The sequence below is a fragment of the Podarcis tiliguerta genome, assembly GCF_965153285.1.
Source record: "Podarcis tiliguerta genome assembly, chromosome: 7".
Lineage (NCBI taxonomy): Eukaryota > Metazoa > Chordata > Lepidosauria > Squamata > Lacertidae > Podarcis > Podarcis tiliguerta.
The window spans coordinates 87,585,882-87,610,755 of NC_139540.1; the positions used below are offsets into that span (position 1 = coordinate 87,585,882).

At 42.7% G+C, this 24,874-nt stretch overlaps 1 long non-coding RNA gene across 1 annotated transcript in view; it reads right to left on the bottom strand.

Moving 5' to 3' along the window:
- Nucleotides 1-24,650, bottom strand: part of LOC310681280 — a 36,428-nt gene extending 11,778 nt beyond the window's left edge. Inside the window, exon 1 of the long non-coding RNA XR_014513199.1 lies at nucleotides 24,256-24,650. This is a non-coding gene — a long non-coding RNA (uncharacterized lncRNA). The remainder of the gene's footprint in view (nucleotides 1-24,255) is intronic.
- Between the last annotated feature and the right edge of the window lie 224 nt (nucleotides 24,651-24,874).

A 24,874-nucleotide genomic window follows, 5' to 3' on the forward strand; every position in this document is an offset into this window, starting at 1 on the left:
AAAAAATAAATAAATCACTAGTATAGGTGCAAATTTAGGAATGATTGCTAAAATTTAAGTAGAAATGCAACACATCTCCTATGGGAAAGAACTATATGCCTTCTCAGTCTGCTGTTGTTGATGGTCAAGGCCCTTGCTCTCCTTTCCTTAAATGAGATCTGGAGTGCACAGCCCTGCAAATAAAGGATTCATTGAAATAAGAGGACTGTCCTCAGTATAGAAAAGGACATTCCCATCCTGCTCACTTCTATACTGTTTAATACCCCTATTATCTCTTATACCTTGACAGCTAAGTTTACTCAAAAGCCTTTGGTGAGAAAGTTTGGCAAAAGTGTTTTGGATGTCCATGTATATACTGCATGGCTGCTTGTTGATACTCTTAAGAGCTTCAAAATGATGGTGAAGCAGGATTTCCCTTTGCAACAGCCATGCTGATTCTTCCTCAGCCAGCTTATTCTTCTATATATTTAATAATTCTGCAATGAATACAGTGGTACCTCGGTTTAACAACAGCCCTGTTTACGAACTATTCGGTATACGAACTCCGCAAAACCGGAAGTAGTCTTGCGGTTAGCAAACTTTACCTCGGTCTACGAACGGAACCCGAATGGTGGAAGGGCACCGGCGGCGGGAGGCCTCATTAGGGAAAGCACGCCTTGGTATAAGAACAGTTTCGGTTTCAGAAAGGACTTCCAGAACGGCTTAAGTTCGTAAACTGAGGTACCACTGTAGTGCTTTCCATCAATTTATCTTGAACTGAGATGTAATTTGTAAGCACCCTCCTAGATCCCCTCATTTTAAATTGAAAAAACAGTGTTCATTAACTGTCAAAACATTAACTGTTGGCAACACTGATTACTATTTAGGTCAAAGGTAAGACGGCAGGTGAAAGCAAGCCAAACCTGGCACAAAAAAAATTACTATTTATAAGTGCATATGAGACCAAACAAAAGATGGCAGGGTTTTGAGCTATTCATCAAATTTGGTGCCTGTGGTCCTGGGTCAATGGGAAAATGTGCAGTGTAGCATTCTATGATAGGTTTCAGGGGGTGGAAGAAACTGATGCTGCTTGGCCAGGTAAGAAGAGCAGTGAGAAGTAACTTCTTTTCTTTTTGGAAGAGGGCCATAGTCATCAGTTCAGATTTTCCCTAGCTTCCTTCATTTCCTCCAGGCATAAGAAGCCTTCCAAAAGGGCAGTTAACAACAATGAGGTACTGAACACCACGACCTGACCTCTCCTTCCAGTAAAGGGACTACACTGAAGGACTGGCGTAATCCAGCCAGTCTTCCCCCTGCACTATGGGCTGTGACAATGATGGGCTTTATCTGCATTGACATTTAGAGAGACTGTTAGCAACCCATAAGAAAATGACAGCTTTTTGGTATGAAATCAGATTATGGGTTAGAAATACCACAATCTTCTGTCTTTGCTCCTGCATTTTGTTTTGTAGCCACAGCTACCGGGGAAAGTTGCTGTGTTCACTAGGCCTGGCCTCCTGAGCTGCTTGTTTCTTTGAATAAAGAGTTACATTCACTGACCCCATGTGAGTTATGACTGGCCTGCTCCTGGCACCTGCGCATGACAACTGGCAGGAGGGGCACCATTTTGTGGTTCTCCTCGGGTGCCAAAATATCTTGGGCTGGCCCAGTCACACTCTAGTCTTCTCTTTAACTAATTTGCTAAATCTGCTTTCCATAATGTTAGACATCGTTATGACTTCATTCATTGGGAGCAGATTAGTTTCCCCCCAAACAAATGAGGCACATATCGCCTCATGTCTCAGATTTGACTCTATTTTTTTAAAAAAAAGATGGGAGCCTGGGGAATATGGATTATCTGGGGTGGGCTCTGCTCTGCTTGCTTCATCTGCAGATGCCCAGGCTCCCTGCACTACCAGGGTTGCTGGGCAGAAGAAGGAACCCCAGACGGTTGAAGCTGAACAGAATCTTCCTGGATCTGGGAAACAGGTGATCCCAGAGGACCAATGATTGCAAACCTTCCAGCCTATGTGCTATTTGCTAGTCCAGCCTTTCCCAAGCTGGTGCTGTACAGATGTTTTGGACAGATATTTCTCACCAGATTCAGCCAGCATAGCCCAGCTGGGACTGATGGGAGTTGTAGTCTAATATATCTAGAGGGCACCAGGTCGGGAAATGCTATCCTAGTTTATCCCAGGTACTTCACAGCGCTTAGACCTGATAGGATCTCACTGGTATAAAGGCCAACTTTACTATCTTAAAAATTTATTATTACAGCAATACATCAGAATAAATGGCCCACAAAGTGAAAGTGTGCCATTAGCTGCCTAACAGTTAGTAGGTGGTATATTTCACTCCACCTCTCTCTCACTCTCGCGCACCGTATTTACTTTTAACAAATATTATTAGCCTCTAAAGATGAATCAACTAAAGTGTTAGTTGATTAATCTTTTGGTTTAAAGGTTGCAGGTCCAGTGTGCTAGGGATCGCCCATCATGGTGTGCGAACTGATGTCACTGCACTTGTCGCATGGCCTTGTCTATGCTGAGGTTCTTTTGAAGTTGAGGAATGTGGTACAGCCTGTCAGACCCTTTTACAAAGAAGAAAACGAGTCCTCCTGCTTTAGTCTGGCATCTGTGCACTTCTACCTCCCCCCACTTTTTCCTTGCTTCAGTTCTGAGTTCATGCAGTGAAGTAGGATTAACAGCTTGTTAACAATTCAGGAAGAGATGGAGGAGGCCCAGCAATGAAAAATTCAAGCTGTGAAAGCTGGAGACAGGCAACAGTTTCAGATTTGGAAGTTTTTAGAGAGGCTTTGTTTCCCACTGGATACCAGTGGCGTAGCGTGGGTTGTCAGCACCTGGGGCAAGGCAAGTAATTTGCGCCCCCCCCCCGCTGCACTGTCCCTCCCCCAGATAGTCCCTCGCTCTCTCTTCGCACCGCACCGCACCGCACCGCATGCCTGGCACCCCCCCCCCTCCACAGTGGGTGGCGACCCGGTGGCTCGGATCGGATTCGCACAGCTAGCACTGCAGTGAGAGAGAGTGAGTGAGCCAGGTAGGGGCAGAGAGCTGCGAGTGCGAGCACCCCCCCCCCGATGTTGCGCCCGGTGCGGCCGCCCCCCCTGCACTCCCCACGCTACGCCACTGTTGGATACACACACATATTTCTTTTTAAGACTGTCGCCTCTGGTCAAACAGGTTTGGCAGGGTTTAAAACCTGCCATACCTATTTGTCATATGCAAATATAGGATGGAACTACCCACAAATAGTGACAGTTATATTTCTGTGATGTTATTTTAGCACCGTGTTTATTGAGCAGGTTACATGGTCTCTCAAAGTTCTCACCCCCTCTCTTTTTAATCACTGTTGGTGCATGTAACGGGGCAGCATATTTGCTATTTGGAAAAGCTTATCAGCATCTTGTTTAGAATTCTGTAGCACTCTGGGCTGCATCATTGGCCTCTTCCTCCAGTCTAATATGACAGACAAAATAATTAGGTGCAGTAATTGGTAGGATTGAAAAGGAAATGAAACAATTCTCATCTTTATCACAGTGATCCCAGGGAGTGGCACAATAAAACAATATAAAACCATTACAAAACAATATGCCATAAATCAATATTCAGTGAAACCATAAAAGCACAGATAACAAATACTCAGGAACCAGGACAGCAAAAACGACAAGAGATACCCTACAAATGCCTGGGCAAATAAATAGGTCTTCAGTTGGCAGCAAAACTTATCAGAGTTGGCATCAGCTGTCTCTTAGAAAGGACATTCCATAAAGTGGGTGCCACCAGGGTTATAGCAGTTTAGGGGACTTGCAATGTTTTGCATACCTGATCTTGCTATATTCACACCCACCCTGTAAGGTGGGTTGGCATTGTGATATCTTGGAGTGACTGAAAGGATGGTAGATTGCTTGAGGCTGCCTTGGGGGTTCAGGCAGGGGCAAGATCTGAACTAGGGACTTCCTGATTCACAGCTCTGTCTCTTCCACTACAGCACACCAGCTCCTTGCATTTGTTGGACTTCTTCATTATAATTAATATCACAATAAAGCTAAATATCTCACCAGATTGATCCATAGTTAAATGGAAATCGAACCATCCCCTTCTTCAGCCTGCTCTCTAACCAGATGGAATGCTGTTAATACAAGGCCCAACACAGACTATTCTATAGCCTCCTGTGTGCAGCACTACCTTTGAGGGGATTTCTTGTACCAATGTCCCCCTCACCCCATGCCTGAGCAGAGTGTGGCTGGGCAAAGCTGTAGATAAGCACTGCTATATGGAAGGTATAGATTGGATCACACCCATCATATTAATTACGTACTCAAGAGTTCAGCATAGGAGATCATGACCCCGTTTGCTGGAGAACAGAATTTCATAGGAATGTTCTCACATCCTTAGTAAAGTCAGAAAGCATATATGCAACAATATTGCATCAAGCCAAATTGAAAGATTGTTTAAAACATGATGAAAATGTTGTTTTTAAAGAAAAGCAATGATGATTAAGAAAAAAAAATTCCAGGAGCAAGTCATATACAATGCACATGTCTGTTCTGTATATCTAACTTTTATATCAATGGCAGACTGAAATCATCGCTTAAAGTAAAGTCAAATGTCCATTTTTCAGATTTAATTAAGACATCATTTTGATGAAGGCTAAGCTAACATAAACAAGTTAGAGAAGCGGAATATGAAAAATGAACTGAACACAAAACCTGGAATGAGTTTGTATGCCTGAATTGCATGACTGGAGCAGAAAATGATATGAGCCCCGACATTCACTTACAAGGGAGTTTTGTTGTGCAAAAAACATAAAGAAGGAAAATATCAAAAGTATTTGGCAAACACCCACGAGAAATGAACTTGTAGAAGTTAAACTAAGACTCTCTAAAACCATGGTTTTCAAATTTTCTGCCTTAATGGATCCCTTTCCACACTAGCATACTAGACTTGCTGGGGAACTTTTGCATGATGCAAAGGATTCTGGGAAATGTTCTAGGCTAGGGCACCCATCAAGTTTGCAAGGAGTTTCAGCAGTCAGCCTTGTTGTGCTCAACCTACGCACGAGAACCAAACCAGAACTCCCCTGCAGCTGCATGCAATATATTGGGCTCTTCCAAGGGGGAGGCTGCAGTACTACACACACCTGGAAGTAAGTCCATCAGAGAGAAGATAAGCATAAGATTGCACTGCAAGCTACTATTCCATAGGCACTGAAAATCCTGAATCCTGCTCCACCCAACCCTAGAAGATGCAACAGCACACATGCTTGGTTGTTAGTCAATGAACAAGCCAGCATTTGTCTGAATATGTGAGCAGGGGCGGACATAGGGGCTGGCCAGAAGGTGTGAAAAAATTGCATCTTTGCACTCTGACTCAGCGTGGCTAGGAACCTGCCCCGCCATTTGCACTCCCCCCTTGCCAAGGGCGCAAAGGAGCCTCGGTGTCCCTTTCTATGTGAGGAGGTATTCCAGAAACTTCTTCCCAGCCAGGAGAGAAATAATCAGGACACACAGACATCATAAAGACCAAGTGACATGTGATGCAAGAGATTTTCCTTTTTTAAAAAAAAAAAACACATTTATTGGTTTTTCAATTGATTTACAGCCATCCTTTTCACACACGTCAACATTTACAATAAATATTTGAAATCTCTCAACATTACACCATTGAACATGTATGTGTAAACAAAAAAAGGAAAATAAAAATTATGTTACTTATCTACTTGTTGTGTTTTTACTTCCTTCCACCTCTTACTTGGGTCCATAGAATTCTATGTTGTATGCCTTTCCAATTATAGCTAATCTTCTGTTTACCATCTTTCCCACAGTTTCTACTAGTCGTCTTTACAAGAGACATTCTAGCCCAGCCAAGATTTTTAAATCACCGCAGTAATCTTTCAGATATTTTTTACAATTACTCCAATTGTTGTTACATTTTTGGTACTCTTGGTCTCTTCACCACCCTGTCAGCTTGTCCATCTCCATGTATTCCACCAGCTTCCCTTGCCAGGCCCTCTTCATGGGAATTTGGTCTCCTTTCCAGTTTTGTGCTACCAATACTTTCGCTGCCGTGGAGGCATGCATGAATAATTTCTTCAAATCTTCGGGGATCTCATCCCCAATGATTCCTAAAAGGAAAGCTTCTGGCTTTTTGGAAAATGATAATTTAAACATCTTTTTAAACTCGTTATAGATTGTATCCCAAAATTCTATCCTTTTTTTTTTTTTTACATCTCCACCATGCATGATACATTGTTCCTACTGCTTCGTTACATTTCCAGCACAAATCTGAATTTTATTAGGTGTTAAATACCAGTTTATTAGGTGTTAAATACTAGCAGAAAAGACCTTCATATAATTTTCTTTAAGGGTATAGCATGCTGTGAATTTGAGATCTTCCTTCCACAGTCTTTTCCATGCTGAAAGTTGAATGTTATGGCCTATATCCATAGCCCATTTTACCATAACTGACTTAACCTCCTCTTCTTTTACTGACCAGTCTAACAGAATTTTGTACATTCTGGAAAGCGTTTTCACCTCATTATAGACCACCTCCTTTTCAAATCTTGAAAACTTTGTTGCAAAGCCTTTCTTTTTATCTTGCCTAAAAACCTCATGTAGTTGGTGGTATTGTATCCAGCCTGTCAATCTGCCTCTGATTTCCTCAAAATTATTAAGTTTTAATTGATTATCTTCTTCAATTCGTAAATCTTTACAGGTTCCCCAGTCATGATCCACATTTATTTTTTTTAGTTGTCATGGCGTCCGATGGCGACAACGACTAGGGTACTTTTTGTTCCAGAATATCCTTATATTTTACCCATACCGAATATAACAATCGTCTTACCACATGATTCATGAACTCTCTGTGTACTCTCGCCTTTCCATAACTTAGGTAGGCATGCCACCCAAATCGCTTGTTGAAACCCTCTAAATCTAGCAGATCTGTATTTTTCATGATTATCCACTCTTTGATCCAAGAAAGGCATGCAGCTTCATAATACAATTCTAAATTTGGCAGAGCGAAACCACCTCTTTTTAAATATCAGTTAATAACTTATGATTAATTCTATGCCTTTTCCCCGATGCAAGAGATTTTCGAAAGTGCATGTGTGAGGCAGATTCCACCCCAACTTGCTTGGCAGCTCTAATATCTGCAAATATAACTCCCAGACAGTAATGTAAGATGTGAGAACTGAGAAATATTATCCCAATTGGGAACAACTAATCATTGAATGTTATAGGAATCTTGTTCTAAAGGTAAAGGTAAAGGTACCCCTGCCCGTACGGGCTAGTTGTGTCCGACTCTAGGGTTGTGCGCTCATCTCACTCTATAGGCCGGGAGCCAGCGCTGTCCGCAGACACTTCCGGGTCACATGGCCAGCGTGACGAAGCTGCTCTGGCGAGCCAGCACCAGCGCAGCACACGGAAACGCCGTTTACCTTCCCGCTAGAAAGCGGTACCTATCTATCTACTTGCACTTAAGGGTGCTTTTGAACTGCTCGGTTGGCAGGCGCTAGGACCGAAAGACGGGAGCTCACCCTGCTGCGGGGATTCGAACTGCCGACCATACAATTGGCAAGTCCTAGGCACTGAGCTTTTACCCACAGCACCACCCGCGTCCCTGAATCTTGTTCGAGCTAGGATAAAATTAGCTTCTAATGGAAAAGGTTTGAAATTTTGGGCTCAATAAGCACATTTCAGTTATTTTCTTTCTTACTTAATGAAGGGAAAGTAACACACTGCAGCAGCATCCATAATTAGCAGCTTCTCTGAGGCTGGAGTAAGCAAGAACATTCAATGTTTCAGTGATCAAGAATACTACAGTTTATGTGTGTGTGCGTGTGCACATGTGTGATACATACATCTCTATAGGCTTTTATTACTTTTCTTTCTTCTTGTTAGGATGGAAGTATTTAGTTCCTGTTCACATGGTTACACAAACCTTTCAGCAAAGTGGCAATGAAAAGCTAAAGGATACTTTATCTTATGAATCAGGATTGGTTTAAGAAAAGAAGACCATTAATTCTTGTTGATTTTTGACATATCTTGGTAATAATATATAGGGTTGTAACCTGTAGGGTTGCCCTAGAAAAAGTGTGATCATCCATTTTTGGAGAAAAGTATCCGCTATCCTGTTTAGACTTCAAACAGGTTGGCTTTTTTCATATACTCAAGCTCATCTTCATCCTCAAAAGTACGCAGGCTGAGCCGGTGGGAGGAGGAGAGCGAGGACTTGAGTGGGAGTTTGTGCAGGCAGAGGAGGGCCAGGAGCGAGAGCGAGAGCTATGGCAGGAGGCAGGAGGAGGAGTTTGAAAGAGAGAGTTTTGCGAGGTCAGAGAGTGGGTCACAGAGATTGAGAGAGTGGGGTGGCAGCGCACAGGACTGCCACTGTGGAGTCTCAGGTTTTGCGTAGGCAGAGGGGCCTAGGTGGGACTTGGAGAGCGAGAGGTTTGCATGGACCTAGTGGAGAATGGGGGTGGGGGTGGGGGGTGGAGTGGGAAAGAGTTTTTACTTGGGCAGAGATGGGTGGATCAGAGATGGAGACTTGGAGTCAGAGCATGCAAGAGAGTAACAGATTACTTTGAGGTAATTTTAGCCCCCCATTCCCCCCGACCTGTCTCATATTTTGCCCTACCTGTCCATTATTTTGCCCGACCAAAGGTGGCAGCCCTAACTCAGAGCAGAACTATTGAAATTAATGAGCAGAATTAACTTAGGTCTATTTTTTATTGGATCTACTTTGAGTAGTTGTGTGCAAACCCCCCCCCCCTCTACAGGATCAGGTGTGTCCCCAGAGCAGCACACAGGAGAAAGAGATGGGGGTCCATGCCATCTAGCAAGCAAAAATGCTTGCACTAATTTAACAATCAGAAGAGGGCAACATTGAATTCTACACTTGTATAGTATTGATGCATTTTTGAATAGTATAACATTTAGGTCAAAACACTTGTTCTTTCCAGAGCCCTGTAAATATTATATTATATAACAACAACAACAACAACAACAACACCAACAATTTCATTATTTATACCCCGTCCATCTGGCTGGGTTTCCCAGCCACTCTGGGTGGCTCCATATGCAGAGGGGAGGAGGGTGGAGGCCTGATGCTGCTTCAGGTCTCGGTGCATTCAGGCCTGAAGTGAGAATGGGCCCAGGCCCAGTTCCAAAGCTGGGTTCAGACTCAACCACTTCAGACTGAAATTCAAAGCTGATGTTATCCTCCATTGTCAGATAAATAAATTGATAAAGATTAACAAATATCCCTGCACATAGAAAAGTAGCATGCCAGAGAGGCTGGGCTAGAACTCCTTGATTTGCTGGCTTGCAATGTGTGGTGATTCCCTCCCCCCAGAGCAACATCCAATCATGTGAGCGTATATTAGCAATTACAGCCCCCCCCCATTTACTACCTCAATGAGAATCAGGCTTTTGCAATTATGCTTAGATAATATTCATTTAGCTTGAGGAGATGCATCTCCAGCAGCTAACACAGAGAAAGCTGTGACACACTTCTCATGCTTTAGCCATTTGTATTGGCAAAATTTTTTTTGAGCCAGCCAGTTGCCCTAAGAAGTGTTCTTCCCTAACAAACCCAATATAAATGAAGAGGCGGATTATACAAGGAACAGAATTAGGTGGTTGTTTTCCCTGGAGGATACCACACCAGCCTGCAGTTGATGGGGTTGAATATTTGAATGATTCCGAGAGGGGGTGGGTAATAAACCCTTATGCACATGGAAATTAGCATGCAAAGGAAATACTAGCCAAACTTAGCACTGACAAGATAGTTTTCTATATGCAGAGAATGATTTGGTGAAACATTCAGACGTGCAGCCTTCATCCCTTGCAAGGTGAAGTGGAAAAGTCCAGGAGAAGCCTATGGTGGTACAAACTGATCTTAAGGTACCAAAATCAATGGTTTAAGGTAATTTGTAATAATATGTAATTTATAATGATGCATAGACCACTGTGGACCCCTCAAGTCAGGCTGGATGTCTCAGAGCCACCCGTGGCTGGTGAGGAGCATTACTGGGTGTCAGGGGGAGAGTGGGGCACTCCAGCTAAGCAGGCCCAGCCCCACTGACACTAGGGATAGACGAAGGCTGGAGTGACCCCCTCTCCCCCTCCCCACTGGTCACCATGATGCACAAGGGATGTTCATTTGACTACCCCTAGTTTCAAACACCCATAAAAAGCTTGACAGGCTAATAAAATATCTCTAGTTCATTGCACTACATCTACTTGTTTTATCTTTATTTTCACTTTCCCCACCCAAAGGCCAAATCAATTCAATAAAATTAAATGTTTGACAAAATTCTTCCTAGTTACAGTTCAGGCTCAAACAATTTGGGCTGGATCTAAATGAAGTTAAAAACCCTTAACTCCACTGAAACCACCATTAAGTCTCAGCACCATTTACTAACTTCCTCTAGATCCAGCCTATACTGTAATGCTTATTTCCTAAAGCTGAGCTAGAATTTCCCAGAACCATTTTTTTTCCCTGAAAGAAATTCAAATTTTTCCTTCTTTGACTTTCTCCCCAAGGGGAGCATTTTGTCAAATATTCTCAGATATTTTTGTGTGTTTTTTAAAAACACAACTAGATAAAATTCTGAAATGCCTGGTCCCAGGCAAGCTTTGCTGGAGAAGGAATTCAAGATGGAGGACCTGGCCAGAGAGAAGTGCCTGTCCCCTGTCACTACCTGTCTAACTTCAGAAACTGTGATAAACTGGATATTGGAGGTTGGCAAACAGTGCGTCTGAAGTGGCCACATGGCCTTAAAACAAAGGAGTTCCGTAGAAGACAGGGATTTCTTGGTAGAAAAAAAGTTTTAAAACCTACTACATAGTCAGAATTAAACACTGTGGAACTTTCAAATGCAAACTTTTATTTTTGGTATGAACCAATGTTAGCATGTTTTGCTATTTAACGTTAAAAGAAGCAGCAGCATTTTAATTTGTTCCAAGCCATGCACCCCATTTTAAAGGGTGCTATATATTCCCTTCATTTGTGAAGTCTGTTCACCATGTTTGCCCTACAATATATTTTGGGTTTTGAGCCCTTTCTAACATTTCATTTTTCAGCCGGTATATTTTTCCAGTACTGGAGCTCTGCTTTTTTAAAGTCCTACCTAGAAAATTTTCAGTTACATCATTTGCACAAATATGTTGTTGTTAACATTGAAAAACCTCTTTGCTTGCAGTTGTATATTTTATTTGGCTAAAAAAGGTGCCCATGTCTAATACATCACATGGCCCTTTGGTGATACTATTTAAACTAGGAATTCCAGAGACTTCCGGAGGCGGCGCGAAACCGTGATGGCGGACCTCTTCGAGCTCTGAAGAGGGGCACCGCAGAAAAGGGTTGTTTCGCTACGGCGCAGCGGCAACCCATTAAGAAAAACCACGGACAGAGAGAGTCCGTGGCCGTGGGACTCGGCGGGCACCTGGAGCGACCCCAAATTCGCGGAAGGGACCCCGTAAGGGGCTCCGGAGTGAAGGAGGGGGAGCGGTGCTGTGAGTTCATCGCTCTTTCTGCGGAGGCGAAGCCGCGCGGCTGTCACGGATGAGCGCTGACCTTTCTTCCAAAAAATACTACTCTGAAACAGCAAACCCGTGAGTAAGGACTTAAGATTTGTTACAATAACTTGAAGAAATTTGGCTGAAACCGGGAGACGAGAAAGAGGAAGTCCGTCTTCCGGCACTGCTTATAAGATCAAAGCAGACTGTTTAAAGAGCGGAAAGCGCTGTGAACAGGGAAGCTTTAAGGCTTTAAAGTGGGACTTTCGTGCACACTTGAAATTCTATTCTTAAAGGAAGAAAAAATACAGTTTAAATTGGACTTGGAGCGGTCCCCCATGGGGCGAGGGAAGACTCTAACCCCAAATCTTCGGGTGGCCGGGTGAAGTTGCTTGACTGCGGAACTGTTACAAACTTCCAGATACTTTTGTAACTGAAGTGCAACTTTTGGGCTTACTTAGTTTGAGTGGATACAATTGCAGGCACCTTGTTGGAACATTGTTAAACGTTTTAAAGTGCTCTGCAGGACTTTTTTCTTAGTGTTTTGGAACTAACTTGCTTTTAAAATTGTTTTTGAAAACGGAAACTTTAATGGCGGAAAAGTTACCTTCTTCTTACTAACTTTTGGTGGCACTCCCCCTAGAGGACATTGGATAACAAAGGCCTGGGAAAAGTTTTTTTGCTTACTTTCTTTCTCCAGACTGTTTATAAATTTGGACTTGTCTTTCCCATGGGATTACAACATCTGACCTTGAACATTGACTGATGAGTGGTACAGGAAAGACAAGAGCAGCCAAAGCTAAGGAAGCTAAGGAAAAAGAAAAAGCAAAAAAGCAGGCACAGCTTTTGCAAACAACTTTAACTCAGGGACGTAGACTATCAGTGCCTGCTGTGCTTGCAACACAAAAAGTAGAAAGTGAAAAGCCTGAAAAATCTGAAGAGGAAGATATGGCATCAGGAGGAGCAGAGGCAGTACTGAAACAAGTTTTGGAACAATTGTCAACATTAAATCAAAAAATTGATAACCAATCAACAAAAATTGACCAAGCTACATCCTCGATCCAGAAATTGACAGATCAGGTTTCCCAACACACCCAAGCAATTGAAAAATTGCAAGGAGCAACGGAAGAGAACCGTAAATTGGCAGGGGAAGCCGTTGAAATTGCAACATCAGCTAAAAAAGAGGTTGAGGAAGTTAAAGCAGAAGTTAAGCCTCTGCATAAACAGATAGGGGACCAACAAACCTATCTCTCTTTGGTGGAACTGAAAAACCGGGAGACTAATCTTAGGCTTAGGGCGGTCCCAGAAATCGAACAAGAAGATTTGATTGGATTTTTGACAACAGAATTTTCAAAGTTCTGGGGCTTAAAAGAAGAAAGTGATTTTAAAATAGTATCGGCTTTTCGACTGGGAAGATTGGTAAGAAAAGATAGATCTAGAGACTGTCTAATAGCTTTGAGATCAAGAGAGGAGAGAGACAAAATATTAGGCCTACACTTCAAAAACTCAATTGAGATACAAGAGAAAAGGGTGGAAATCTACCGAGATATTCCTAAACAGCTATTGGATCTGAGAGCCACCTATTCAGAATTGGCTAAGTTGTTGAGACTTAACTCAATCCCTTATAGGTGGGAGTTCCCACAAGGACTATCATTTACTTACAAACAGAAGAAGGTTAAAATAAGATTACCAGAGGATCTACAAAAGTTCCAGCACGACCACGGAGAAGATCTCCAAAAAGAAGCAGCAGCCCTTTGGCCTATACTTAAACCAGGACCCACTCTGCCAGCAGGCGGAGGGACGCCTAAATCCTCGGAATTAGAGGAAAAAGAAGATACACCGCTCTAGGTGTAACAGAATAGTTCAGGATGTCTCTGCAGCTACTCAGTTGGAATATAAATGGCGGAAATTCCCCGGAGAAAAGAAGGAAACTGTTTCATATATTGAAGAAAGAACAATTGGATATTATTTGTTTACAAGAAACCCATGTGACCAGGCTCCACAGGAAAGTTTTGGTCAACAAAAGACTAGGCCAAGAGTTTATTTCCTCAGACAAGGTAAAGAAAAGAGGAGTGGTGATTTATGCTAAGGAGAGCCTGATACCTAAATTTTTATTCAAAGATGAATATGGAAGAATTCTGGCAATTGAAATCCAGACCCAAGGAGAAAAAATATTGATACTAGGAATTTATGCTCCAAACGACGGGAAATCAGAATTTTTCAAGAAGCTGCATGAGACGCTGCTGGACTATCTGGACTATGCTAACATCATAATGATGGGAGACATGAATGGAGTGGTGTCTACACATATGGATAAGTCTTATAACCAAAATCTAACATCAGACGGCAGACTGCCTAAAACTTTTTTTGAAATGACTGACAATCTGGATTTGATTGATATATGGAGGACAAAGAACCCCCTAGGTAAAGAAGGAACTTTCTTCTCTGAGGCCCACCTGTCCTGGTCAAGGATCGACCAAATCTGGACCTCCAGGGGGCTGGCACCCAAGACTAAAAAGGTGGAAATCTGCCCAAAAACATGCTCCGACCACAACGCTCTGAAATTAGATCTCAGACTTACTCAAACCGGTTCCTTCAGATGGAGAATGAATGACACTCTTTTAAGAGATCAAGAGATTGTGAAAAAGGCCCAAAAAACATTAAAGGACTATTTTGAGATAAATTTGAATACTACAGTAGAAAAAAGAACGATCTGGGACGCAAGCAAAGCTGTCATGAGGGGGTTTCTGATACAACAGAATACAATTAAGAAGAAGCTCTGGAATGGAAAGAAAGATAAAATACTGGAGAAAATACATCAAGGAGAGAAAAAATTGAGAACTAAACCAAAGTCAAAGGATCTGTTGAGAGAAATTAAATTCCATCAAGCAGAATATTCAAAATTGATTAATCAGGAGATTGAATGGAAAATAAAACAGATGAAGCAAAGATCCTTTGAATCAGCAAATAAATGTGGAAAGCTGCTAGCTTGGCAGCTGAAAAAAAGACAAAAGTTGAACACAGTTACAAATCTAGAGATTGAAGGAAGAACGGTGCAGAAACCAGAGGAAATTAGGAAGTGCTTCCACAGATATTTTAAAGAACTTTATGTACAGGGGCCTCAGAAAGAATCAGAGATAGATCATTTTTTAAAGACAAATGGACTATCAAAAATAACTCAAGATAAAAGATCAATCTTGAACTCTACAATAACTACCCAGGAAATTGAAAGTGCCATTCAGAATATGCAACTAGGCAAATCTCCAGGCCCGGATGGGCTTACCTCCAAATACTACAAGACTTTGAAAGACTATTTAACACAACCCTTGTTGGAGGTATGCAACCAGATCATGGATGGGAAGAGGGCACCAGAAACGTGGAAAGAAGCGTTCATCACATTGATACCTAAGATAGAATCTGAAAAGACTCAACTCAAGAACTACCGCCCCATCTCACTCCTGAATGTGGATTACAAAATATTTGCAGACATTTTGGCAAGTAGACTTAAAAAAGTTTTAATTGAAGTAATTCACAAAGACCAAGCAGGCTTTCTCCCTGGTAGACATTTATATGAGAATACCAGAAACATCATCGATATTTTGGAACTTTTACAAACTGACAGGAACACAAGGGCGGTGTTAATTTTTGTTGATGCGGAGAAAGCATTTGACAATATATCTTGGATGTTCATGAAGAAAAACTTGGAAGGGATGGGAGTGGGGCGGGGGTTTGAAAATGGGTTACGAGCAATTTATTCAGAGCAAAAGGCCAAATTAATAGTGAACAATGTGGTGACGGAGGAGTTCAAAATTGAAAAAGGGACACGACAAGGGTGCCCTCTATCCCCTCTTTTATTCATTTCAGTCCTGGAGGTGCTATTGAACATGATAAGGGAGGACCGGCTGGTACAAGGGATAGAGGTCGGAGTGAAACAATATAAACTTAAAGCTTTTGCAGATGACCTAGTTTTGACATTGCAGGAGCCAGAATCCAGTACAAAAAGAGTTCTTGAACTTATATCTGAGTTTGGTCAGGTGGCGGGGTTTAAGTTGAACAAACAAAAAACCAAGGTTTTGACCAAGAATTTGACACTTACAGAAACAGAGGGGTTTCAGAGAGAAACAGAATTAAATGTGGTAAAGAAAGTGAAATACCTAGGGATCTATTTGTCTTCCAAAAATTTGAATTTATTTAAGGACAATTATGAAAAATGCTGGTTGGAAGTAAAGAAGGATTTAGAAATTTGGTCAAGATTGAAACTTTCCTTGTTGGGAAGGATTGCAGCAATTAAAATGAATGTATTGCCGAAAATGTTATTCTTGTTTCAAACCCTACAGATCGTGGACAGAGAGGAATGTTTTGGAAAATGGCAGAAGGATATATCTAAGTTTGTCTGGCAGGGCAAAAAGCCCCGAATAAAGTATAAAATATTAACTGATTCAAAAGAAAGAGGGGGGTTTGCCCTGCCGGATTTGAGGTTGTACTATGAAGCTGCAGCCTTCTGCTGGCTGAAAGATTGGTTTTTGCTAGAAAACACCGACGTCCTAGATCTGGAAGGTTTTGATAATGCATTTGGTTGGCATGCATATCTATGGTATGACAAGGTTAAAGTTCACAAATTGTTTAAAAGCCATATTGTCAGAAAAGCGATTTTTGCAGTCTGGATGAAATATAAAGACTTATTAGAGAGTAAAACACCGAGGTGGCTATCACCGGTGGAGGCCAAAGCTCGAAAAAGACCCAATATGGAGGCCTATTGGCCGAAATATTGGGAATTAATTGAAAAAATTGGAGACGGTTGGAAGTTGCAGAGCCAGGACAAATTAAAAAACAAGGTGCGAGATTGGTTACATTATGCTCAAATTCAAGAGGTTTTTAAAATGGATAAAAAGGTTGGTTTCCAGGAGGGGAAATCGAAACTAGAGACAGAATTGTTAGAACCAAAGACCAAGAATTTATCTAGAATGTATAACTTGCTGCTTATGTGGAACACACAGGATGAGACAGTTAAATCTGCTATGATAAAATGGGCACAGGATGTTGGACATAATATTATGTTTGAAGACTGGGAAAGGTTATGGAACACCGGAATGAAATTCACGGCATCTAGTGCCTTGAAGGAAAACATTATGAAAATGATATACCGGTGGTACATGACCCCAGTCAGGTTAGCCAAGATGCATCACCTGTCTGACAACAAATGTTGGAAGTGTAAGGAAGCAGAGGGGACTTTCTTCCATCTCTGGTGGACCTGCCCAAAAGTGAAGGCCTTCTGGGAAATGATTTATAATGAATTGAAAAAGGTATTTAGGTATACCTTTCCTAAGAAACCAGAGGCCTTCCTGTTGGGCATGGTGGACCAGAAAATGTCAAAGAAAGATAGAACTTTGTTTATGTACGCTAGCACAGCAGCAAGAATACTCATTGCAAAGAGTTGGAAGACACAAGATTTGCCCACGCTGGAGGACTGGCAGACGCAGTTGATGGACTACATGGAGATAGCTGAACTGACCGGCAGAATCCGAGATTTGGATAAAGAAACAATTGAGGAGGACTGGGGAAAATTTAAAGATTATCTGAAAAAATATTATAAGCTGTATGAATCCTAAGAAAGTGCATGATTAGGAAACGATAAGCTTCTGCGAATATGATTAAGTAAATGGTAAAATTAGTGACAAAAGAGAAAAGGAGACAATTTAAATTGAATATGTTATGTTTATTTTAAAGGTATTGAAATTGAGATATAATATATTGTATTTGGATACATAACATTCGAAAGTTACAACAAGGTATGAAATAAGGTAACAAAATGCTGACATTGTTAATGCAAAGAACGCAGAATCGGAAGGGGTGGGGAAGTCCAAGTTTTATTTTGTTTTTGTTGTTAAAAAAGAGAAAATTTGTTTCTTGTAACTACTTTATTTGTTTATAAACCTATAAAATTATGGAAAGAAACGCAATAAAAAAATTTATAAAAAAAAAATAAACTAGGAATTCCAAAACTCACAAATACCGAATAGCCAAATGTTCCAAAGCTCTCCTCGTACCCTAAACATGCAATATATCTCCTCCTTCTCCAAACAGAAATAGATTTCTCTCTGATTGGTTTGATAAATTTGACCCAAGATTTCCATTTGGAGTTATTGGAGTTCCTACTGTTTTTCTGTGTGTTGGTGGGCCAACCCTAATCGCCCACATCTCCCAGGGAGACCATAAATTATGGCAATGAGATGGAGCTTTGTATTCCTTCTGCTCAGAAGAAGGCAAATCTGCAGCGGCATTATTTTGACAGCCCTGAATTTAATTCATTGTTTTATGACAGATGGGGAAAGTGTACATGCTCATAGTACTGATTTATGATCATTTGGGTCTGGAGGATTCTATAATTTGCAAGTAATGTGAAAACAGATGGATAGACAGACACTAAAGTGCAGGCTGACCTGTACATTCTCACTGTTCATTCCAAATGGCATCCATATGGCCCAAACCTCATTCAAGGAGATCTTCATTAGCAGACTTGGAGGTGGTTTCCCCCCCTCCCCACATAAAACCGGGTTCATATATTGTTGAGAGGACATTAATGATGTCTGATTTGTGGGAGTTTAATTAATGAAGCCCAGTGTGTCCTAAACTTGTCAGAGTGGAAGCACACAGTTTTAAAATGGTGTGCTGTATGCAAATTCATGTCTTTAATCTCCAATGGCTGGTTATTAAAAAGCAGCTTTGGGAGGGAACAATTTTTGCTGGAAAGGCAGTCGGGAAGGGTTTATTCAACTCTTTCCCCTTCTTTTCCCCAGGAACTCCCCACCCTGCTCCCTTCCTCCTACGTGGTTGTACGTGGTTGTAATGAAAAATATTTGTGGGATGAAAGCAACTGTGTGTGTGTTTTGGGATGGATGAGATTACAGCAGAAAAGTGGCAGGGGAGGGAAAGGCTGTGCACCAACTCCCCACTCTCATTTCTCACTGAAAACTACCCCCCCCAAGTTGCTTTTTGTTGCAGGAAGTCTCTGCTTGCGTTTACACTCTAAATAGATGTGCTTGCATGCAACACACAGTTTGAATAGCCCACTGGGCTATTCACTGCCCACATCTCTGTGGGAATTACTGTTCTGACTGTGTCTCCTCAGCACAGTGACTCATGTAGAGATTCACTCAGTAGCCTCCTCTGAAGCTAGGCAATTCTGCCGTGTGACTGGATTGAGAAACAGAATGATCCCCAGAGAAAAATGGTTCTTACCCCACCTCAGTGGAGGCAGATGAGAAAGAGGCAAAGCCAGAGCACTCAAACAAGCAGCGATGGAGAGCAGAGCTTCCATGCTGAGGAAGGGATCTAGTTCAGCAGCAGAGCTTCTTCCTTGCAGGCACAAGGTCCCAGGCTCAATCCCAGGTAGGGCTGTGAGAGCATCCCTGCCTGAAACTCTGGACAGCTACTGCCAGGCTGTGTAGAGTCTGCAGACAATATTGAGCGAGATGGACCAATGCTCTCGATTCGAGATAAGGCAGTTTCCTACTTCTATGTTTAATTGAATAAATTGTTAGATTCACAGACTTTTAAACTTTTAATTAACTAAAATGGTTTCCTTGGGTTAGCCTGGCAGCATGTGTATATGTGAGTTTGTTTATAAGACAATCTCTGAACTACCAAGTCATTACAAATATATTGTGGTGGTGTGCAATAAAATCATTAAAACATAATGAAATATAGATCAAATGACCAACAAAGAATCAAATTCCGTGCACGCACACACAGAGATCTACTAGTGCTTATAAAAAATTCACATGGCCAGCATCACCTTAAAATAGGCTCCTCTTCTTTTCTCTCCCACAGGGAAATAATGTGTTATCTTTAGAAAAAGGAAACTTTGGAACTGTTACCCAGTGTGCAAATGAATGCAAATTTAACCACCAGATTAATTCATTAAACTCATACAATTGGTTAGCTGCATGGCAGAACCAATTCAGAGGCCAGCAGATGTGTGTTTTGGATCCCCTCGGGGCCTCAGATTTCAATGGCACCCTGTGCGATGCCAAAATTCATTGACCCTCTGCCTCTAGCACTCCAGGGCAACCAAACCAGTTGTGTTCCCCATAATCTGCCTCTGGTCACCTGCGCCTGCGGAAAGCACAGGTCGTTCTCACCAGCAGTAGTTAGCAGCCATGAATCCACCAGAATTTACACCAGTCCAGAAGAGGGATCCAATTCAGGCCCTTCTGCTGTATTAACTTGGAGATGTTACAGCAAAAAAAAAGGGGGGGGATACCCAGAGGCATCCATAGGCTCCCTTGTGCCCTTGGCAAGAGGCTGTGTCAGCGCCTGCCCCCCACCTCCATCCCTTGCACCCTTGGCAAGGAGATGTCGGCTGTCCGGAGCAATGGAGAAGTGCCCCAGGGAGTGTACAGACAGGTGAGTGAGCAGGCAGCTTCCTAGCCAGAGTGGAGGGGCATGGTTTTTGCACATCTCCTGGGCTTGCACCCAGGGTTGGCCAACCCTGCCAACCCCGAGGTTCACCCCTGGAACACCCCACTTTCTGTTCCATCTGCCACAAGCTGTCAGGGCTTCCGATGCAGAAGTGGCTCCCAGTCTTCCTCCTTTGGATTGCTCTACCCCTTACTTCTGTGTAGAAATGTACTGGCTTCAGCTGTTCTTGAATAATTTCTTAAAACACACCCACCCATCCGCTTGTGATCTTATTCTTAACATCTTGCAACTCATGGTCACTTTGAATGAGACTGCTTTTTTAGGGATTATTGACATAGAGGGGTAGTATCTCTCCTAAAGATGTTCCGGGCCTAAATTTTAAGCATTTCCAAAACAGTAATTTTCTAGCCTTTTTGCACCTGGAGATGCAAGGGAAAACCTGCAGGCTGCCTTCTTCCCAGTTGTTTAGTAAGAAGGAACCTTCCTCTGCCACCCACTGTTTTGGCACTGAGTGCAAATATACTGAGATGATTGACAACCATATGGGCACCTGGCATGTATTAATTTTATTTTATTACAGTATTTGCTAAATGAAATCAAATATTTTGCTACTTGTGTTACATTTTTTCCTGTTTTGCATTAACTTGCAACATTGTTGTCTCCACCACTACTTCCCCAGAGCTTCTATTTTCATCTAATGCCCTTAAGATTATTATTTTTTCCTTTTGGAAATGACGCCAAGTCTAAAGGTTGTGATCTTCTAAATTAAAATGCCTTTCAACAGTTTGTTCAAGCTTGTTTGTTGTGATTGCTGACTTGTGCTGATTTATGAACGGGGTTCCTCCCACCCCACTCCAACATACGGCATTTAAGATCTCTAGTCCTTTCAGAATTCTTCAAGTTTTAGCGCCCTTGTTTTTCTGGCTCTCTAGGGCACCTGTGGGGAACTTTTGGCCCTCCTGATCTTGCTGAAGGACAACTCTCATCATCCCTGCCCATTGGCCATGCTTGCTAGGGCTGATGTGAGTTGCAGTTCAGCAACATCTGGAGGGTCATGGGGAAGGAGCAAAGTCTCAGGGCAGGCTCAAGGTGCAGTCTATTGTCTTTCTAGCTTGAAAGCATTTCATGTTCACTCCTAATATTTGCTTGACACAATGTCATCTAACTTCCCCACTAACAAGTCAGGAAGAAAGCTCAACAAATAGGTCACCTGGTAGTGACTGAGGACTCTGCCTACAACCCACTACAAACCATTCTCTGCCCCCACCAGGGGACCATTAAACTCTGCCCCCCCCCGGGTGAGTCTCTATCCCACTGATTTACCAGGCATCACTTGCTACCTCAAAAGAACCTCCTTTCTCCCTCACCCCCAGATATGAGCCTGTTGCTACTAGGGAGAGGACCTTTTCTGTGATGGCACCCAAGTTCTTGACAGCTCTCCCAAGAGACACCCACCTGACACCTGCTTTGAAGTAACTGCAGCAACAGGAAAAGATATTTTTGTTTCTCTCCAGCCTTGAAAATATCCTAAGCTCCTTAAGGGGACAATTCTATGCTCCCTGGAAGGGTGGCTAAGGGGCCATAGCGGATTTCCCACTCCAATGGCAGAGCAGGACATCCAAGGGAGCAGAGAGTTTCACTGCCAGAGGGAGAAATAGCAGCATCGCCTCTGATGGGGAAATAGCATCTGGGTGGGGCTTCTTTATCAGGAAAAAGATATAGAGAGAAAGGGTTAACTTCACCTCCTCAGCACTGCATGTCACAGTCCACAACAACAAGAACAAGAGAAGTGATAAAGGATCTTTCAAGAAGAATATCAGAAGCATCTCAGCTGCACTAGATCAGCCCCTTGGTCTGTGACATATTCCAGAATACACATCCCTTCTGGTAAGGGTGAGGTCACACAACAGACCTCCGACCAAGTCTCACTCCCACTTACTTCAATGGGTGTTTTGCCGGCTGAAAGATGGTTGAGTCAAATGTTCCATCATTAACAGTCAGAGTGCAAATAAATTATTTTTTCCTTGACAAGTGGACTTGGAGTTTATAAAATGGGTTCACTGAATCAGAAAGATAGTTAGGGAGAACTGGAAGTAAACCAGGAGGGCAAGTCAGCTGTCATCAATCTGGCTGTTAAGAGACATGAAGTACTCATCAGAAGATCTTTGGAAAATTGCACCTGAAATATGATGACTGCTTTGCTTTGCTGAGGCACATTGTGGTATTTTTTATGGGAGATTAAGGGTAGGAAAAAAATACTTTTTTTTTGCAAGTTACAATTTCAGCAGGAAAAAAAAAACCTATGTCATCACCTCTGATGTATCACTCTACTAGAATGATTTGCAAGTGTGTATCTCTTGTTCGTTTTCTTTTGTCTCGTTTTCTTCACCTGCTAGTGAATTTCCCATCAGCTATGGCCAGGACCATTAGTCAGGAGGGAAGAACCGTTAGTCTGGGGCAGGGCTTAGGGCAGAAGAAAAATTTCACTCCACCAACCCTATGCCAATATACCAACAAAATTCAGTGCAAGCCAGTGAGTTTGCTCCGATTTATTTATTTATTTATTTATTGGGGACGCGGGTGGCGCTGTGGGTTAAACCACAGAGCCTAGTACTTGCTGATCAAAAGGTTGGCGGTTTGAATCCCCGTGACGGGGTGAGCTTCCGTTGTCTGGTCCCTGCTCCTGCCAACCTAGCAGTTCGAAAGCACGTCAAAGTGCAAGTAGATAAATAGGTACCGCTCCGGCAGGAAGGTAAACGGCGTTTCCGTGTGCTGCTCTGGTTCGCCAGAAGCGGCTTAGTGATGCTAGCCACATGACCCAGATGCTGTCTGCAGACAAACGCCGGCTCCCTTCGCCAGTAAAGCGAAATGAGCGCCCCAACCCCAGAGTCGGTCACGACTGGACCTAATGGTCAGGGGTCCCTTTACCTTTACTATTTATTGCCATTATTTATACCCGGCCTTTCAGCACACAAATCCTTCCGACATAGCTTACAAATAATCCTGGAAGTTATTCATAAAATCACACTTAATAATATAAAAATAAGGAACTCTCCAGGATCCTCCCCAAAGGCAGCTAGTGGTAGATGTCTCTGTGGCGTGAAACAGGCCAGGTCATGTGCCTGTTGTTCCTCCCGCCTGCCTTCCTCTCTCTATTGGAATCCTTTCCACAAGGGCAGCAGGTGGCAGGAGGCCCAGCGAAAACAGAGCCTGGGAAATTCTTCACCTCCACCTCTCTTCTTCTGTCCAGCTGGAACAGGAGCAGGTGCCTGGGCTTATCCCTTCTTGCTTCCCTCTCTTTCCAAAATGTACATTCTGCTTTCCAATCTGTGGATGGTCCAAGGCAGCTTACAGAGTAAATGCTAAAAACCATCAAAAATGTATTAAAGCCACTTTAAAAAAAACCACCACAAAACTTTTTGCAGGCAGGGTTACAGAATAAAACAAATCCAAAACTAGTTAGCCAAACAAATTAAAACACTTGCTGGAATATATACACTTTTTAGCAGTCAAGAAACAAAAGTCAACAGGGCGAATGCCAGATGGATTGACCCAAGCAGGGAATTCCGTCACAACCTTTACGGAGCCACAGAGAGCAGGCGCATGGTGGTCAGGGACGGAGCAGGACATGGCTCCTGCCACTTTCATAGTTGTCGCTTAGGTGATGAGCCCCCTCTGCTAGAGAAGCTTTAAAGGAGCAGCAGCCCTGCTCCCTTTTGCACCGGGCACTACCCTATTCTCATACAGTGACTGCAAGGCTTGTAGTATTTTTAATGCTGCTGTGATTATTGTGAGCCACTTTGTGAGCTCATCATTTGTTGTTGGAAAAGTGGAATACATCTTGTGGGGATGGATTTAAATACTAGGGGAGGCTATACAGTGGTACCTCGGGTTAAGTACTTAATTCGTTCCAGAGGTCCGTTCTTAACCTGAAACTGTTCTTAACCTGAGGTACCACTTTAGCTAATGGGGCCTCCTGCTGTTGCCGTGCCGCCGCCGTGTGATTTCTGTTCTCATCCTGAAGCAAAGTTAACCCGAGGTACTATTTCTGGGTTAGCGGAGTCTGTAACTTGAAGCGTATGTAACCCGAGGTACCACTGTATATGGTTTAGATATTATCCTTCCATGCCCACATGAGTGAGATCAGCAGAATACCATCGTTTGCAGCTTAAACCTGGAAGCGAAGACAAGATTTATTTAACCTTCTACAATAATAGTCCACTATGCTTGATTTTCTGGTATTATCCCTTTTCTCTCCCTTAAAAACAATCATCACACAAACATTGTTTTATGAAGAAATAAAAACTTTTACTTACATAATCTACATCTTGATACCGCAGTTTACTGTAGCAAAAAGAAGGCAGGCTTAAAACTACTAAGTTAGAAAAGCACAAAATTTAAGTTAAAAAATGGTGTCAGGCAGGCAGGTGTGGTCAGCTTGGCTGAAGAAAGACAAGGCTGCCCAGGCAGGCAGGAAGTTTGTAGCTCTACAGCTTCCTGCTAAAGACAGACAAAGGAAGTGATCTCACACAAGTTCTCTCTAGCAAGTTTACAGGAAAACTCTGTGAGCCTCAGCCCTTTCATGCCCCCATCTGGGAAAACATGAATTGTTGGTTTGACTGCAGTAATCTTCCACAAATCAAATCAGATCAGACCACATGTTCCCACCAAGAGTGCCTCAGATTGAGGCATAACTTGCCAAAGATCTTAGAGCAGGCCGTGGGCTGGTCCACTGTCCCTCAGACCATGTGGTGGGCCGGAATATATTTTGGGGGTGGGGGGGAATGAACGAATTCCTATGCCCCACAAATAACCCAGAGATGCATTTTAAATAAAAGCACACATTCTACTCATGTAAAAACACGCTGATTCCTGAACCATCCGCGGGCCGGATTGAGAAGGCCCCCGGGCGTTAGGTTGCCTACCCCTGTATTA